This window comes from Chiloscyllium punctatum, chromosome 26, assembly GCF_047496795.1.
Source record: "Chiloscyllium punctatum isolate Juve2018m chromosome 26, sChiPun1.3, whole genome shotgun sequence".
NCBI lineage: Eukaryota > Metazoa > Chordata > Chondrichthyes > Orectolobiformes > Hemiscylliidae > Chiloscyllium > Chiloscyllium punctatum.
This window is the reverse complement of record NC_092764.1, coordinates 55,510,052-55,519,947: the sequence shown is the minus strand read 5'-3', so window position 1 is coordinate 55,519,947 and position 9,896 is coordinate 55,510,052. Positions and strand designations below refer to the sequence as shown.

General features: G+C 38.2%; 1 protein-coding gene across 1 annotated transcript in view; it reads right to left on the bottom strand.

The window, feature by feature from the left end:
* The window catches only part of pard6a (par-6 family cell polarity regulator alpha), a 102,055-nt gene that overhangs the window by 54,042 nt on the left and 38,117 nt on the right, over window positions 1-9,896 (bottom strand). The window lies entirely within an intron of this gene.

Below are 9,896 nucleotides of genomic sequence, written 5' to 3'. Positions count from 1 at the left end.
TATAGTACTTGCTTTGGTGAATGTATTTTGCATCAATAGCCATGTGCAATATTTACCCTGTAACAGAAACTAATGTGGCAGCTTTTCAAAAAAAGTTGTCCAAGACAGTGAAATTCTCCAATCTAATAGGATGTCTACAGGATAAAATAAACATTTGTTACTCCAAGGCACACTATGGTCAAAGTTTGTTCTTACCATAAGAAAAAAACGAAACAGTGAAAATTAGTATTGTGGAAGTCTGACTTCCAATTAAGCCCTAAAGTGGTCTTGAACACAAGCTGTGCTCATACTCTGTTTTTAAGATACTGACTAGAATGTTCAGAGATGCCATTTTGTGACAGTTTAAAATGTCCCATTCATAATCCCTTTGCTCAGGTAGGTTTAAATAGATTCCATGGTGTTATTTGAAAAAAAACGGCATTTGGGTGTTGTCCTGGTCAACATTCTTCCTACAAATCAAAACCAAAGACAGGTTTTCCAGTCATAGAACATAAAACATTACAGTGCGATGTTGCGCCAGCCTGTGAAAATACGCCGATGCCCATCTAACCTACACAGTTGATTAGACATATATCCACTGCCCATTTAAATGCCCCTAACATCAGGGAATCTACTACTGTTGCAGGCAGGCCGTTCCATGCCCCTACTACTGAGTGAAGAAACTACTCCTAATATCTGTCCTAAAATTAGTGAGTTTTGAGAAGATTTGTAGCTCTGGATGTAGGTTTGCTTGCTGACCTGCAAGATTCATTTTCAGACGTTTTGTCACCTTACTAGGTAAGATCTTCAGTGAGTCTCCGGATGAAATTTCGTCCGGAGACTCACTGAAGATCTTACCTAGTATAGTGTTGAAATGTCCAAAAGTGAACCTTGCAGCTCAGCGAGCAAACCTGCATCCAGAACTGTCCTAAATCTATGTCCCCTTGAGTTAGCCTTCACCGAGAAAAAAGGTGCACTGTCCACCCTATCTAACCCTGATTATCTTGTCACCTGTCAACCTCCTTCTCTCCAATGAAAACAGCCTCAGTTCCCTCAGCCTTTCCTCACAAGACCTTCCTTCCATACTAGGCAACATCTTAGTAAATCTCCTCTGAACCCTTTCCAAAGCTTCCACATCCTTTCTGTAATGCAGTGACCAGAACTGTATGCAATACTCCAGGTGTGGCCTTACCAGGGTCTTGAACAGCTGAAGCATGACCTTGTGGCTACAAAGCTCAATCCCCCTACCAATAAATACCAACACACCACATGCCTTCTTAACAACCCTATTAACCTGGGTGGCAACTTTCACGGATTTATGCACCTGGACATAGATGTCTGTTCATCTACATGGCCTAGAATTTTACCATTAACCCAGTACTCTGCATTCTTATTACTTCTTCCAGTGAACTACCACACACTTCTCCACATTAAACTCAATTTGCCACTTCTCAGCCTAGCTCTGCATCTCATGTCCTTCTGTAACCCATGACATCCTTCAGCACTATCCACAACTCTGCCTACCTTAGTGTCTTCCACAAATTTACTAACTCTTCCTTCTACACTCATCTCTAGATCATTTATAAAATGACAAACAGCAGTGGCCCCAAAACAGATCATTGCAGCACACCACTGGTAACAGGGCTCCAGGATGAATATTTCCCATCAACCACCACCACTTTTAGCTAGAAAATATCTGATCCAAACTGCTAAATCACCTTCAATCCCAAAACTCCATATTTTGTGCAATACCCTGTGTGGAACCTTATTGTTGAAGTTCATATATGCCACAAACACTTCACCTTCATCCACCTGTTGTCACCTTCTCAATAAAAGATTAGTGAAGCATGACCGACCCTTCACAAAACAGTGTTGACTACCCTAATCAAATTATTCCTTTCCAGATATTTATAAATCCTATCTCTTATAACCTTCTCCAACATCTTACCCACAACCAAAGTAAAGCTCACTGGCCTATAATTACCAGGGTTGCCCCAACTCCCCTTCTTAAACAAGGGAACAACATTTGCTATCCTCCAATCTTCTGGCACTACTCCTGTTGACAATAATGACAAAGATCAAAGCCAAAGGCTCTGCAATCTCCTCCCTGGCTTCCCAGAGAATCAGATGACAAATCCCATCTGGCCCAGGGGTTGTATCTATTTTCAGATCTTCCAAAACTGCTAAAACCTCTTTTTTGTCAACCTCGATCCCATCTAAACTAGTAGCCTATGTATCTCAGTATTCTCACTGACATTGTAAGAATTTACATTGCAAAAAGGGCAAAAAGGGGAAGTGCTTAATGAATCCTATGTCCTCAGATTCCACACAACTTTCCACTATTATGTTTGATTGGCCCTAATCTTACTCTAGTCATTCTTTTATTCCTGATCTACCTAGAGAAGACCTGAGGGTTTTCCTTGATCTTATCAGCCAATAACTTCTCATGTTCCCTCCTGGCTGCTCTTAGCCCTCTCTTTAGATGTTTTCTGGCTAACTTACAACACTCAAGCACCCTAACTGAACTTTCATGCTTCATCCTCACATAAGCCTTCTTTCTCTTGACAAGAGCTTCAACTTCTTTAGTAAACCATGGCTCCCTCACTCAACAACTACCTCCTTGCCTGATAAGTATATACCTATCAAGGACCCACAGTAGCTGTTCCTTTAATAAGCTCCACAATTTAAGTGTGTCCATCCCCTGCAGGTTCCTTCCCCATCCTGTGCATCCTAAATCTTGCCTAATTGCATCATAATTGCCTTTCCCCCAGTTATACCTCTTTCCCTGCAGTATACACCCATCCCTGCCCATTGTTATTATAAACATAACTGAATTATGGCTACTATCACTGAAGTGCTCACCTACCTCCAAATCTACCTCCAGATCAGGTTCATTCCCCAGTACCAAATCCAACATGGCATCTCCCCTTGTTGGCCAGTCATTTTGTTAGTTTACCATTTTGTCAGCCTTTGCTCAATCAGATTTCTTCTAAGAAGTGACTTTGCTTAAAAAATTAAAATTGATTAGCTGTATGGGAGGCCCAGGAATGAAGCATTAGTGATAACTTGAAGACTTGAAGTAGTATATACTCAGTAGTATATACTCAAGTCAGAAAGTTATAGGCTCATGTTGTACTTCAGAGACTGAGCACAAAATGCAAATGGACATTTCAGTGTAATACTTGGTAGCACTGCACTATCAGAAAGTGCCTTCTTTAGATAAGACAGTAAGTAACCTTATTTTGCTGTTAGTTGATCATAAACAATACCAATTCCACAACTCAAAGCAGGGGATATCTTCCTGGGTCCTGGCTAATACCTAGCCCTCAAACGTGATCACTACAGACAAATTTTGCCTTGTCACTGTGGAAGCTTATTATGCACAAATTATATTATTGCATAATTTCCAGACCACAGACTCACTACCATTCTAGTAAAAACTGTGTGTTCAGTCATGCTGTGTATAATGGAGTCAGTGTAGTCAGTTAGTCGTGTGTGTAATAGATAATATTAACTTCAGAATCCAGAGATTGTGCATAAACTAAAGACATTGTAGCCATGTACACAGTTAGTACTGTTAATAAACTTCAAAGATGTGTGTCAATCTAGAACCAATATTTGCGGCAAATGTTATAAAAGGTAACAAATCTGCAAATAAAAAAAAAATGGATCATGACGGCTGCAAGTGGGCAATAAAAGCTTGAGATGATAGTGGCCAATCTGGACACTCACTAAAAGCTGAAAAAAAGGTGGCAGTAACATAACTTGGGGAAAAGACTTTCCACTACTGCTATCAAATCTGTCAGCGTTCAGAGCTCAAGTTAGAACTACAACCAAATCAAAGGCTATAAACCCACACTAAAGCAGAGTACTCTACCATTACAGATGATCCAGTTTAAAAGTAATTCAAGTTGAAGGGCAGCTGATTTTTAAAAAATGCTCCTAGAATGGAATAAATATCTGGAAAATACTCAAGTTTTCTAAAGAGGCCAAGTTTTCTGTGTCCAAAAATCTGTTGATTTTGCCAATTTCTTTTCCTGAAAACGATGTGAAAATAGAAAGAGATAACAGTTATTGATTTTTTATGTAAATACCCCCATAGTCAAATTACTAACTTGAGAGGCAGCAGCATATGATTAAGAACAGAAGAGCTCAGAGCAGGAGTAGGCTGTCCAGCCTTTCAAGCCTGCTCTGACATTCAATAAGATCATGGCTGACCTTTTCCATTGATTCCGAACCACTTACCCACACTCACCCCCCTATCCTTTAATTCCTTTATTGTTCAAAAGAGATCTACCTTTGCTTTAAAAACATTTACTGAAGTAGCTTCAACTACTTCACTGGGCAAGGGAATATATAGGTTAACCCACTGGGTGAAGAAGTTCCTTCTCAATTCAGTCCTAAACCTGCTCTCTTTAATCTGGAGGCTATGTCCTCTGTCCTAGCTTCACCTGCCAGTAAAGATATCCTCTCTACTTGTATCTGTTCCCTTCATAATTTTATGTTTCTAAACAAATCCCCTCTCAACCTTCTGAATTCCAATGAACATAATCCCAGTCTACTCGGCCTCTCCTCATAAGCCAATGCCCTCAATTCCAGAATCAAACCAGTGAACTTCCTCTGCACCCCTTCCAGTGCCAGTACATCCTTTCTCGAATAAGGAGACCAGAGATGCACACAGTATTCCAGGTGTGGCCTCACCAGCACCCTGTACAGCTGCAACATAACCTCTTTGCTTTTGAACTCCATTCCTTTAGCAATTAAGAGCAAAATTCCATTTGCCTTCCTAATTACTTGTATCTGCAGACCAACCTTCTGCGATTCATGAAAGAAAAGCAAATAGCAAACAAAAATGCATCACATCATAGATTTTACACTGGCATTTCAGAAGAAATGAAAACTTCATTAAATAAAATGGAAAATAAACATCTTGCAATGAATTGGCATGCCAGAGATTTGAGGTTGGTGGCGCGCAGAGATTGGAGGAGACAGGCAGGATGTGATTTACACGAACAATATAAACCAAGTTCCATGATGAATATATCTGATGTTAGCTTCTAAACCTATTAAAGAATGGAGATAGTCCTTTACACCTACAGGTGAATATTCTTTAGTCTGAATTGGAAACTGCCACAATCTCAGTTTGTTCACAGTCAAACATGACACATCAAGCAAAAGCTGCACCAGTTCAGGTTGTCTGTATGTATCTGACAGATTGAACTAGTACATTTGTTTTGGCCAATCAGAAATGATCATGTGATGCTAGGATACTGAGGTGGCCATCTGTAAAGACAGACAAGTTGCAATTCTGAAAGCTTTATGTCAAAGATGCCAGACCATCTCAGCGCAGGGAAAAAAAATTGGCAAACAATCCATATATTGGCCTGAAATATACAAGGACATTGATCAACTAATCAAGTGTCTCTCCTTCAAAGCAAAATTCCTTCTGATTAATGGTGCATGACTGCAATTAATATTTTCCATTTCCAAGGACACAATTATCCTGATTATATTATTTTTCAGTGCATCAAGATGGCAAATGGTTGATGATACGTTGAATGCACTGAATTTTGCAGTCATGTTTCCTCAACAAATTATGCCCTCAGTACACTGGTGTACCCTTCCAAGACATGTGCATGATATAGTCAACATATTACCTCTGCCATCATTCCTCCTATCCAGTCACATGTGCATGATACATTATTGAAAGGAAGGGAGAAAATAATACAAGAGTGATTGACAAGTATACAAATTCTGGATTAGTGGTGCTGGAAGAGCACTGCAGTTCAGGCAGCATTCAAGAAGCTTCGAAATCGACGTTTTGGGCAAAAGCCCTTCATCAGGAAGTATACAAATTGTTAACCCACTTTAATTAGAACAAACCTTGAGATTTCCATACAGAGTTTCATGGAAAGAAACTAAATGCCACAAAGAAATAGACAACATATCCCAATTGCATATCAACCACCCATCACACAGGATAACGACTTGGTTAGGGAAGATAACATTAACCTGGACAACTATGCATCTTTGACAAATTATGCGCATTCTTCCACACGACAGTGAAGCTACGGTGTCAAGTTGTGACATCTGTATAATGACTAGATCTGGTCATCTCATACATTCAAGGCTTTCTTAATTTAAAAAGAGATATTATATCAGTCTACATGTATTATCAGAAGAGTTCCTAATCTTTCAAAGGAGTTTGTATTCTGATGGATTCCAGATCACATGGGCACAATAGCTTCAAGACAGTTATGTAACATCACAGTTATAAAAAGATAACCATCTTGACTTCAGTTACTAAATATAATCAGTTGTGTGTAACAAAGTGAATATACTTTTCGAAAAGTACTTTTCTTTTGTAAAACTTCAAGTACTCAGACAAAATCCTGTCAGAGCTTTATAAATGCAAGTTTTTCTTACCTTAGCCTAGTATCTTCCACAATAATTAGAGACTAGTTAATAGAAAGTTCATTTTTCTCTTTAAATATGCAAGTAGTACACCAATGTGACAAATTTTCCTTCACTTTCCACATTCCAAAATTGGCAAAAGCAGATTTATTGTTAAATCCAATCATGCAAAAGTGATTGCATGAAAGAAAAAATATCTATTTGTTGATGATCAAGATTGGTGGTTCTTTTGAAAGACAAATGTTGATGCCCTAAATTCACACAAATATGTTACAAAAGAACTTGTGAATCATTTCACCTGTTCCAATACACAAATGTTTTTACTTTCAAATCATCACTTAAATCCATAATCCTACATGTACAGCCATGTGAAGGATTTATCTAAGTATTGATCAAACATTATCATCTTGGACCTTCTTGCAGGATGTATTAATATAATACAGGTTAACAAAAGACACCCCTCATACAAGTCTAGAACAGAAGGTAACAAAAACTGTTGTGCAACAGGAAAAGTTATTTTTAGAATAGAATACCTAGAATTAGTTTACTGCATTCACTGAATACAAAATTTCTTAACTCTCTAGGATTCTATTAGGAAAAAATAAGCCCCTAAAATGAGTTCGTTCTGTGACTACCACCATGACCAGGATAATTTAACCATGAAATGCATTAGTTCTTGGATCTGATCTCTGCCATGACCAAGAAGCTCACTACTATTTGTAAACAGAGCATTTTTGAATGAAAATCAACATTTTGTACATTCATGCCCTTGTTAAACTGGGGTTTTAAATGCCAAATTGGTACTTTACATCAGTACCAGAAATATTCAATTGAAGAGTCAAAACTAATCACAAACCCTAGTCCTTTCAAAAATAGTGACATAATATCAATAATAACACAATACACCATTTACTGTGTCAGAACTGAAGCATATCCAAACAATTTAAATGATAATCATGGGGTGCATTTGGAGACAATGTTGTGTTAGGATCCTAACTGACCAGAATACTGGACAAGTCAAAAATGGAACCTGGTGAAAGAAAGAGAGGACTGCAAATGCTGAAGAGTCAGAATCGAAAAATGTGGTGCTAGAAACGCACTGCAGGTCAAGCAGCATCCAAGGAACCGGAAAGTTGACGGTTTGGGTAGTAAAACCATGTGGTTTGTTTTTGTAATGTGGTTACCATTGCAGTCAGTGGACATTTTCACACAAGGGTGCCAATGTATTTTAACAAAATGAGTTTATTGCTCAAAAAGAATTTTAAAAAAACAAAGCTCTTGGAAAGATTTCATAAGAGATCGGACAAAAGAAAAATTTTCCATTCTTGTTCAATTTTTTTTTAAACAGACATGCAACCCCAGGGAAAATCACTGCTTTCTTCCATAATTTCTTACTTAATTGATGAAGTTACAAACATTTCCTTTCAGTCACTTTCTGGACTTTGAGAATTGCATCTGATCAGTCTACATGAAGCTACATGAACTCATTGGTGTTTCTCATTGAACTCCAAGTAAAGCTTGGGGATTGCTCTACCTGTCGAGTTGTACTGCTAAAACAGCTTAAGATTTCTTCGCAGCTGTAATAGCTTTGAACCTGCACAAACTACCCTTCTGCTGGCATGAATAATTTCATCTGAAGTGAATGTACTTTGGCCTCTTTCATTGCCGAAGTTATTTGTCCAAACAAATCAGCTTATGAGGCAACTTGTCTAGTCATTTAGCACAAACCACATGATTTCTGCAGAAATGCTGTGACTGATTTAAAAAGATTTTGGCCCTTAAGCTATCACCTTCACAAAACTAAACAAAAATTTCCTTACCTCAAACATTATAAACCTTCAAAATTACCATAAGAGGTATAGCTGATACTATGATTATGACTTGAAATGGAAGGAGTAATGTAATTAAAACAGCAATAACTTCCAGAACAGGAAGTCAATGCTTCAATTGACATGCTGACACTAATGTACAGATCCTTGTAGGAGCTTTGTGCATGCACAGTCTTTGAGCTTAGAGGGAACCTTGTTGACATCTAGCCAAATGGACAAATTTGACCAGATATGTCTTGTGCACAAAATGGAGGGCAAATACAGCCTGACCACTTAACGCCTTATCAATCTGCTCTCAAAGTGTTGGACGTGGACATTAACTATTAAACAGCACTTGTAAATGAACAATCTGGTCAGTGGTTTGCAGTTGGAATTCTCCCAGGGCTACTCTGGTCCAAACAGGGACAAAAAAGTTCAACTCTGAATGGGAGGGAGGAAAAAAAAAGGAATGTCTGCTCTTGGCATCATATCCACATTCTGGAGAGTACCACTGACCAGAAGCTGAACTGGACCAGCAATTTAAATAAACGTTGCTGCAAAAGCAGGTCAGGGGCTAGCAATTCTTCAGCAAATAGCTCACTATCTCCTCAATCCTTCCCACCATCTACAGGACAAAAGTCAGGGGTGTGACAGAATGTTTTCCACTTGCCCAAATTGACCAACCCCAACACTCAAAGCTCACCATCATCTAGGACAAAGCAGTCTGCTTTATTATCACCTCATCAACCACTTTCAACATTAATTCCCTTCACCACTGACATAGTAGCAGCAATGTACATTTAGAGAAATGCACGGAAGTAATTGTCCGACAGCACCTTTGCTTCATGAAGGAGAAGAATAGCACATATTCCTGCAAGCCATACAATCCTGACTTGGAACTACATTACCATTGCAGGGTAAAAGATTCCCCTCTTAACTGTACCGTGGGTGCTCCGTACCACAAGAACTGCAGCAACACACTTCTAAATTCGGGCAATTAGGGATGAGCAAGAAATGCTGGTTTAACCTGTGACACCACATCCAAGAATAAAAACAATAATAAGTGGTTTCATTAAAATTGGCATGGGGTAAACTTATTGCGATCCATGCCTTTTGGTTTAGAGAGTATGACTCAAAGCATTGCTTCATCGAGCTGATCTGTTCAAAAATCTTTTCATCTCATTAGATTTAAAAATCAAATTGCGAAATTAAAAATGAAAGAACATTATTCTGAACATAAAAATTAGAGTATGCAGGGATCATACCCCCACCCCTTTTCCTAGAAATTCACTAAATTTTGCCTTCAACATTCTACACTCCAACTGGCTTTTCATTACTTGACTTTTCTCCAAATGCAAAACATACAAGGCGAACTAATGTCACTAGGCTCACATTCGTATCAGTTTTCAATCAGGGCAGTTCTTCAATGATTAGCTTTCGGGGAAGTTTCAGATTGTTTGATGCAAGGTCAAGCTTAAAATGGTGGCTTTTTGAAACATTATATTGGATGTAATTAAGGCAATATTACTAGGATTTACCCAGATTAAAACAAAAAGAAATATTATTCTAGATTGGCTGAGACAAATGGCAATGATGCTATTGAAAACAGTTTAATGATTTAAAACAAAATTTAATTCAATATATATTTGAGACAATCCAAAAAAAATGTATGATTTGAAATAATTTTAATTTTAA